Genomic DNA, 10,313 nt, shown 5'->3' with positions numbered 1-10,313 from the left:
AAAATGAGGATATTCCTAAGGGTTTTAATTATATGCAGGATATTTTGTCCTAAAGGTTCAAATTGTCGAGAATCAGATAGAATAAATTGATGAGCAAATCTTGTGACTGTCTTGGAATGGAGAGGGGAAAAAGTACGCATAATGACTAAATGATGGCATACTACTACAGCTGAAATGCAGAAATTTAGTACTGCAAACTATGTCTGTTGTTGCATGGGTACAGTATAAGTTTTTGTGAATAGCCTAGGTCGTCCTTGTAGGGTCTTGTATCTTTTGGAATTACTGTTGTATGTCCTCTGATCTGCTGTTGTGTTAGTTTAAGCCAGAGGCATTTCAGGGATATATGCTGTAGCTTTCTTACTATTACTTTGAAAGGATTTCATGATTCTCTGAAATTATAGATGGCATTTGTACAGAATTCATTTGATAAAAGAAGGGTTGGTTTGAGAACCTTGTGGTAGTGGAAGTCCGTAAACAGTTCTGGCTGTAGGATGTCATTTGGAAGGATAAGTGGGAAGAGGGAGCTTTGATTGACTCGTGCCTTGGACCTCCTTGATCTCTCTCCATTTACCTGTGGGACAACCTGCCTTGGGTTTACAACTGCATTTTATGGAGGATTTAGGAAGATATTTGAGGAAGGTTTGTTCTCTTTTCTGCTTTTCTGGTAATGAAGCAGAACAATTTGACGATTTTTTTTTGATAAATAGCTGAAAATGTAAAAACTCTATAGGCTGGATTCTTACAGGACAGCCCAAAACCACTGAATGTAAGCACATCCAAGAATGACAGTGGCAATCTCTTCTTTATTCCTTCCTTACAATAGGAAGGTCTATTGTACATCTGCTTTTTTTTTTCTCTTTTCTGGGTTTTGTTAAGATGATGACAAGCAAGCTTAAATATTGTATTTTCCAATATAAAGTATTCTACTTAAAAGATCTAAAAAGTTATTTTGAGCAAAATCAGCATTTGTCCCATGTGCCGAAAGAGAAAGAAATGTTTTACCTATCTTCAACTGTTCATTCCACTTTCCATGATGTTTTTAAACTGATTGTCATGGCTTTGGGCAAAGTTTCTTTGTGGAAAGCTAGGCCTTTTTCATAAACCAGTTCTTCCTTGTTTTATCAATACTTATTTGCTGTGGTAGGGGTGAGGGATATCACATCCTTTGACCTAGGATGTGATATGGGGCATCATATGTTCTTTGAGGTGGTTTAGAAGCGATTAAATTCGTAGGCATTTGAAAATAACTTTTGGATGCTCTCTGCAAGATGTGTCACAGAGATGTTGAACCTAGTGAGATAATTCGGATTCCTCTGTAGTAGTTAGCAATGAACCACAGTGAAGTCTGTATCCTTCTGTTAGACGGTTACTCAGCATACCCTTGCTGAGTAGTGAGATTCTGAAGTAAAACTAATTATTCCAGCTAATTAGTGCTAGGAAGACCTAACACAAACCTGCATGAAAATTTTGTGAGTGTGTCTGGGGTTGTACTTGTTTATTTAATTCTCCCAGGGTGTTGTCTGCTATGTTTTTTTTTGAAAGGGTCGCAGCTGGAGGTGGGTAGGAGGAGGCAGGCTGCCTCTTTGCCTTGTCTCAACTGCTGTCTTGTGACTCAGCCTGAAAACTGAGGAGAAGACACAAGTGGGGGCTGCTGAGCTGTTTTCAGGGAAACCAAATGCTCCAGGGACAGGGAAGGTCAATGACTTGGTAAGTAGCAACACCACAGCGTAAATATAAACTAAGAGACTTGCAAAGAAGTACAGGGAGTAGAGCAATTTCATCATGGATGGAACTAAAAAGGAAGACATCTTGCCTGAGGTCACACCAAGTTCAACAATATAAATAATGCTATTTGACACATCAATGAAGAGAAACAGTTATACTTCTGACTTTGAGCTTCATTCGGAGGGACCTCAATATCAAAGTCCTGAATCAAACTTGTTTCCTGAAGTCCTGAGAGTAGCTCAAAACTGAGAGTTCTTTAGGTCCATCATGAATAAAACCCTCTGAATGACCCTTTGGGTGAATTGAAAGCGGATTAATTTGAAGCTTTCTCATCTATCAATAATCTGTCTAATCTGTCTAATCTCTCTAATCTGACATTAAACCTGATCTGCAAGTGGCAGATTTTTTTTGCATAAAGTAAAAGTTAAAGCAAGCATTTTTGATTCAGATACAAGTTTTCTCCTCAGTGAATGACACAGAATTTGAGGTTTAGTTTCAGTCTGTGTTAGGATAGTTGCAATAGCATAAATGAAATTTATTCTAGTTTAAGGAGGATTTTAGGTACTACATACTGGTCTGTACTCATCTGTTTTACGAGCAAGCAAAATTACATTTCAGAAAAATGTGTGCATAACTTAGAAAAGAAAAAAAAAAATCCTATAAGGATTTCCAAGTTGTGTATATACAAATGGATTTAGATGACCTCAAGTAGTGTATTTGAAATTGACTGATTTTTAGCAACTTAGTACAAAAAATGGAACCCTGAAAATCATGACTTCTTATGTGATAGAACTGAGTACATTCACAAAAGCCATGCAAGCAAGGAGGTAAGGGTTATTTTTCAGTTATAATATGCAAATACAACGTTGGATATAAAAGCTGTCAGCTAGTTAACTCTTTCAAAATGCTTTGCTAACAGCATAAATCTACAAAATAATAACAGGCAACTGTGCAATTTCTTTCTCAGATTATTGTGTAAAAAGATGCTTTCATGGTTCAGCATATGAATGTGTCCTCAGAAAGTGCTACAAGCAATGTAATTTGATCAAATATTCATAATTCTTTTTTTCTGAGCAGCTGCCTATTTTAAGAACCCATGTTAATACATTCCACTGATTAGTGGCATCTAGTAAAAGATGCCTTTCAGGGTAGGCTCTTTTTATTTTTTCTTCTAGCCATATATTTATTTCATAAAATGAAGAAAAGCAGAGGTAAAGATTATAGACACAAATTTACATGAGTGGATGAAAGAGTACCTTTAACCTGAAGCCCATCTGGGAAAATGAGCGGCTTGACATCTGGTTAGTAGGGCTGATCATATAGAGCAGGCAAGGTAATATTTGTTCAAATGGAAATTACATTTGTCCCTTTAAATTTTGATTAATCAATGTGATCATAAGAATGTACTCTTGATCTCCAAATTCCTTGCTGAATAACTGTTCATACATAATGATGCAAATATTCAATGGCAGTATGGATTTGTACAGAGATTTTGCAAGAGCCAAGGGCTTTCTGGGTAAGAATAAATATAAGAAGAAAAAGTAGCTCTCTGTAGTGAAGAGACAGTGATGGGAAAACTAAGGGGTTTTTTAACAACCCTGTAAGGTGTAGAATATATTAATAAATTGCAGATTATTCAAAGATTGATATGAAAGAATTGAAAAATATATTTCAAAGCAAAAACCCCCATTTATTCATTTATTTCCCTAGATCTCTGAATTTGTGTATATCCTGTGAAGATCTCTATTCTTAGAAGATATTACAGTGAGTTGTATTTGTGTAAAGTAAAATATAGCAGTCAATTTTTCTTTGCTGATGTATTTAATGGGAAATACATGTTCATGTCCAGTTTCTTGCCAATTGTTATTCTGTTTTCCTTCTATTTGTGCTATTAATTAATTAATAATTCAGGAAAAAAACACCCTTAATTCTTCCTAAATACTTACTTCCTCCAAATAAAGTAGCATACATATTTCACTGATAAATATCATTATTTCTTTATTTCTACATTTATTATAGTTCTTAAAGTATATCTTCTTTGACATAGTGCATACCTCGTCCATAAATTCCAGATAGTTTCTATATTTGATATGCATATGCCCCTACTACTTTCACATGAAAATATAAATATAAATATAAAAAAATGCAGCAGATGCTACCCTTTCCCTGCTATAGTTGTAGCAACAAAAGGGAATATTGTAACAGTGGTTTCAGTACTCAGCCTATGTGTGGTTGTTTGCTCCTGGATATTACATGATCCTTTCTCCCTTGCCTTCCTAATTTGTTGTTAACACTCCAGCAATTCTTTTGCTCATTCTCATCCTACATGCAATGAAAACCAATCCTTTTGTTAGTTATCAACTCAGCAAGAAAAATTAGTGATCTTTGGGCAGTTACAGCAGAACTGCCATGCATATTTCATTCAATAAAGACAGCCCAATTCCAAAATGTTGTGAAAACTCATACTCAAACCTCATGCCCATACTTCAGTTCTGCTAAGGCCAACACATTAATTATTTGTGTTCTCTAAATTATTTGTGTGACAGAAGGAAGCTATGTACTGTGGTCATAACAAGTGCTGCCTGATGCATCTTTAATATTACTGTCTCTCTTCAGAGTTCGCCATATCTTTCTGTTCATAGCTGGGCTTGTGTATACTCAGGTGAAAAGAAGCATGAAGATTTACAAGATGCATAAGCAAATCCAAGGCTTGAGCATTCAAGTATGCAAGATGCATGTAAACTTACAATAGGTTCAAATATTAGTACATCTGGAAGAAGCAGAGTGACTTCAGTGAGACTATTTTTACTCATTCTACCATTAGTGACAATTCCTTCTAATTGGAGCAGTCTGCAGATTTTGTTAAAAGCTTGTTACATTTTTCTGTGCTTTTAAGAAGTTCCAGAAAAATAGATTTGGCAACATTCTCAATATTACTTTCCCAAACACCAATTTGTTGTTGCAAACTTACTTCGGTTTGATTTACTAGTGTAATTCATTTATCGGTTTTGTGTTCATGACATTTATAATTCACAGTTGTTGGCATTTACAGCAAGTTGGCAGATCTCATCACAATATTACATCAAAGTCAATTTGAATTAATTCATTAATTAAAAAGTCTATTGTAATTTGATTTCTTTTCAACAATTGCTGGTAACAGTGTCTGCTGCCAGCTAATCTTGGTTATTTAAAACAATGACAAAAAGAAAACATTATGGCTAGCTGAGTAGAATTGCATTGCTTAGGGCTTACAGTTAAAAATATGAGCATTTGCAATTAGCTTTGATATGATGTTCAGATCGCATTTCCTTGATAAGGAAAAAAAAAGGCATCAGGTAGGCTGTTACTCAATATGCAGGTGATAGCAATAGTTCTTTAGGTATTCAGGTTCTGCATTAGGATTTATATAATGTGATCTTTGATTATATATGTACAAATCAGGCATGCTGAAGGCTCAAGACTGTCATGTCCGGAACAAATCTCAAGAAAGCTAGAAAAAAATGCAGTTTTGATTTAGCAGAATAAAATATTCAAATCATAAAACCTATATGTCTTTGAATATTTTTAATGTTTAAAATTCTGATGAGTGTTACATTTTCCTTTGCCAATTAGCAGTTTCTTTGTTTCAGAAAAGCCTGTTCTTTTTCTTTCCTTCCCTTTAGGATGTAGTTTTCTCCAATCAGAGAGTTAGGATGTTTATTTATTCAAGAACAAAAATATATTCTCCAGACATACACAGAATTACAAGTTCTCTGGAATAATATACATGCAGGGCTGAATTCTGCTCATAATAAATTAGTGTAATTTAGGAATGACTTAATAAGAATAAATGATATTCAAATAGTAAGCAGCAGAATTTTTAGTAGCATTACCCTCTCCTCCACTGCCTATGAACCCCAAAACAAAGTAAAAGACATGAATAATTTTATTGGGAGAAGTTTCTGTTTATCGAAAAACATATTTTACACTGTAAAAACATTAACTTTTAGGTGTTTGTATAATTACATGGTGCCTGCCAGTACTGTCTTAGGTGCAGACACCATTACCCACAATTTACTTTTTGTAAAGTCCTGGAAAACAAATTCTTTTGTCTGAATTTGCTTTGACTATACAAACTGCCATCACTTTAAAAAAAAAAATAATAATATGCCAGCAAGCCAAAATGTTATATATGAAAAATATTTCAAGTTTAGCTTTAAGATGAAGAAAATTAAACTCAAATTTTATTTACCATCTATATACTAAAGAGTTTTTGCTTTGTAAAACATTCATGCTGTACCAACTTTTTTCCTTTTCTTTACACAGAATTCAACATTACCAAACACAAACATTTTTGCAAGGTTCTTTCACTGTCTTCCTCTGGTCAAAATAGATCATGAGTTCCTCTTGGCAGAGTATACAGAGGTTTCAGTTATTCCACAGAAGAGCTCCTGCACACTCTGTATTGAAACATTCCCACATTTAACAATTGAAGACTCATTTTGCTTAATCAGACTCTTGAGGCAAATGGTCTGATTTCTTTTTCTACTAATCTACATTTTATGCTCTTCTTATCTCTATTTGTCCATACTGAATTCTGAAGTTATTCTGAAATGAATTCTAAAATTAACTTCAGTTCTAGGAATAGATTAATAATAATATAATTTAGCTTATATGCAAATTATAAGTTAAATGCAGGGCTTTGACTAATATTCCCAGATTTTGCTGCCTAAGTTGTCTCACCTGCATTTAAAGTTGACTCCAAGTTTTGTCTCACACAGAGGGAAGGGCAACTTGATTTCATGTTCAGGATCAAACTCTTTTTCACTTGATAAAATGATAATAAAATGAGAAAAACACAAAGAAAAAAAATCTTTATTGTAGTGTAACTGGCCCTGGCGAGCTATCCCTCTTTTACTGAGGCATGGAACAGAGTTACCAAGGGAGAGTCTTATCTTACAATATCTCACATACCTTACAATGACTGCCAGTTTTGAGTAATTTTCTGCATTTTGTTGCTGTCATGTAAAATTAGAATGACCTGAAGTTTAATTAAACCTTGTAAGCAGTACCTATCTGCCCAATACAGGATGAGTACTCACTGTTCTGAGAGAAAATTCGTAGATCTTTTATCTTTTCACATTACTGCAAATCTGGATTTTATAATGATTTTTTTCTCCAATCTCCGCCCCCCCTCCCCGATTGTTATATATATTAGAAAAGATATATATGTTTTATATGCATATGTACATATGTCTCCCTGCCCCCCAAATCATCTACATATTTAATTTTGATTACATAATTCTCTTAGTATAAAATATCTAGTGTGATGTTGTGGAATGGCATGGCTTAGATCTGACAAATGCATCTATTTGCTACAAGAGAAACAAAGATGTGAAACAGTAGTAACAAATCTAAAGTTTCCATGCACAATTTCCTGTAACCAATTACTAAAAAATATTGTCTATCAACACTTTGTTTCCAGCAGATGACCTTCAACTTACCTCCAACAGCTCGAGCAGGTGCAGATATGTATTAATAAAAATACTATACCTTCACAAACATTATTCTTCCTTTTGAAATAATAAACCAAATGTAATGTTCCTTGGTTTACAGGACTGACTAGGACAGCAATAGCTGCAGTAGATCGTCATGGATCAGATGCACCTTTTGCCACTGTGCTGACTTGATATGTGAAATCTTGGTATGATATTGAGAAATGTCCCATAAAGTAATTCAGGCTTATTGTTGGACAGAAGGCATTGAAATGGCTTGTGTTGCAATTGGGAGTTGCTGTATTAAGCTCTAATTTGTGGTTTATTCTAGAGGAAAATATTCAGTTAAGATAATTAATACATAATACTTTATTTTTTGTTTTCTTTGGTAGATTATCACAGATGTATATTATACTTCATTTCTGTTTACATATACATTTAGAGAGAGTAGCTGATATCTGATATCATTGTAAGTTTGGAGATCTTTGGATGCATTATTTTAAACAAAAAATATAGGCCAATGTTGTTCTTTCCATACTGGCTGAATTTAGTTATTTCATTAGAAAACATTTTATATATGTAGATGCATAAACTTTCTATGTGAGGTGAAATCCAGAGACTGATTAAGTGGTTGCAAAAACCTTCAGTAGTGGACACTTGCCTATCTATCAGATAAGGGAAAGCTTTTCTTTCAGCTACTTCTGCTTGTTTGTATTAGATAAAGAGTTTACATTCTCACTGTCGTCTAAATAAAAGACATCCATAAAATGCAGTTTATTCGACTCACCTTTGTCAGATATCTCATCATATTTATTTGCAGAAGTTAAGAGAGAATTTGCCCTTTGCTAGTTTTAGCTTGCATCAATTGAGACTTTTAATTTAATTTTCAGTAACCCTCTTTGTATCAAAGATGAATGTATGCTGTTTACACTGTTTAAGATCAATTTTACATGAACTATACTCCGGTGATGCATATGATGGGAGCATGATGTTTCTTTTCTGGACTCATTTTTCATCTTGTTTTTCAAGTTAATGTTCTTCTATTTATTCTCCACCACCATTTTCTTGGTTCCAGTTTGTGTCCCATGACATTCAGCAATGAAAACTCAGATGCCAAAATTAACATAGAAAAGAAACTTGTTAAGCACATTATTACACTGAATTTCAAAAAGGAAGTAAGATATGAAGAATGGTGAACAGAAATGTATTTTTCCTGCACTAACAATGGCAAGTGAGCAGGATAAACACAGCTTCTAAACCTCATCTGAACGTTTGAGAATGCAGAATGCAGGCTGTTACTGACTTCCCCGCCCCCCCCCCCCCCCCCCCCCCTTACAGAAAGTTTAAACTTTGCAAGTACAAAAACTTAAGTACACTTGCCTTGAGATTGTACCTTTTATCTGTTTCTTGGGAGACAGGGCAGAAAGCTCTGTGCCTCTTGTAGCAATGTCTGAGGGTGACAAAAATTGGAGCTGAAGGTACAAACGAGCTACCTTAAAAATCATAAACCATTTTCAGGTCCTTTCTGAGGATAGCCAGAGGGAAGACTGCTACAGAGACTTAATCTTAGTGCTTGTAATAGCCAAATGGCACATAAAGGAACATAAGATGGAACATGGGGTAAATGCTACTAGTAAAACAGAGAAGACCACATTTTCTGACTGTGCAGACCGCCATGGTGGATATTGTTTTTCTGGAGGGCACAGTTTGACTCAACAGCAGGAGGACAACTCATGATTGTTCCCCCTTCCTTCACTCTTTGAAAACAAGGGATTAATTTTGGAATTTTATATTTGGGCTTACTACATTTGCTACATTTCGGGATGCTAATGTGAGTTTTCACGTTAGATTTAGGGAGCTCAGTACCCATCTTGTTCACTCCAGGTATTTCAGGTCCTTGGAATCCCCTAGCTAACCACTTCTTTTAGTAGTGCTAGTCATTGCTTATCTGTTAAGACTGATTACACTCCTTAGTTCATGCTGGTAGTGTACTGTTATGTAGGGCCATCTTTATCACTTGTTTGTACTTGTTCTCTTAGGACTGTATTTCCTCTCCCATAACCAATGTGATCATATGTTACCAGCTCAAAGATATAGCAGTTGCAGGGTATGATTATATTCTTCAGCATACTCGTGATACTGTCAGTGTTTACCTTTTAAGTTCATTTTTTCTTTGTTTGGTTTTGTTTATAGCATGTAATTTTCTAAAACTAGCTTGGATTTTTGTTTAGGACAGAAAGAAAACTTCTACTCAGCTCACTGTTGTCTCTAGTGTGTGATTTATAACTTTCTTTCCATAACTATTCAACAGTTTTATCACAACACATTTCCCTAAGTCTCTCAAAGATAAGAATGAAGGAAAGTTTTGCGAAGTTTTGCTTTATTTATGTGAGATAAGAAAATCTTTTGGTATTTAAATGTTACTTACTGCACTGTTGCTTATTTTCAGTTTTAATCTATTGCTCCTTAGTAGTTTTTGCCTGCAGTGTTTTATGTATGCCTTCATGTGCACACAGCTCTGCAAAGATCCTAATGAGTTGAAATATATGTCTAACCATAAATCTCTTGACATATTGGGGGTTGGGGAGAAGCCAATGAAAAACCTACTGTTTCAATTGACTTGTAGTCTGACTCTTTAATCTGTTTGCTTACATAATTGTACAGCTATGAAGAGGCTCAATTGTATCAAGTTTCCATGGAGATACTGACCTGATTGTCCTCTTGAGCAGTTCTAGGAAGCTTCAATATTATTCCTGAGAGATATCCAGCAGTTGCAACTCCTACTTCACAGTATCAAAATTTAAGTAATACACTGTCTAAATAAGGAAAGGGGAAATAAAGCATTAATGATAGAAAAGATTAAAAAGTCCTAGTATGCAACTAGGATTGTATATGTGCAACCTGATACAAATCCAGAATATAAAAGGAAAATGAACGCTAATATAATTGTTTGAAGTTTTGAGATCTCCTCTAGCAAACTAACACATGTAGCTCAATCAAGCATTATTTGTAGAGCAATTATCATGTCAGAGTAATTAAAAGAAATCTTCAAATTAAGGCTTCTACTTCTTTCAACAGAAGAATTAAATCTTTCAACATTCATAAAGTGACAGT

The 10,313-nt window shown here is 34.7% G+C and overlaps 1 long non-coding RNA gene across 1 annotated transcript; it reads left to right on the top strand.

The window, feature by feature from the left end:
- The first annotated feature begins 491 nt into the window (after positions 1-491).
- LOC114011797 (uncharacterized) lies at positions 492-8,059 on the top strand. Its single transcript, XR_003553888.2, has 3 exons — positions 492-1,707; positions 3,436-3,489; positions 7,321-8,059. It is a non-coding gene; the product is annotated as an uncharacterized LOC114011797 (long non-coding RNA).
- The last annotated feature ends 2,254 nt before the right edge of the window (positions 8,060-10,313 follow it).

This window comes from Falco peregrinus, chromosome 3 (genome assembly GCF_023634155.1).
Source record: "Falco peregrinus isolate bFalPer1 chromosome 3, bFalPer1.pri, whole genome shotgun sequence".
Classification (NCBI taxonomy): Eukaryota; Metazoa; Chordata; class Aves; order Falconiformes; family Falconidae; genus Falco; species Falco peregrinus.
The sequence above is the reverse complement of the archived record's forward strand: the minus strand, read 5'-3'. Positions and strand labels throughout refer to the sequence as shown.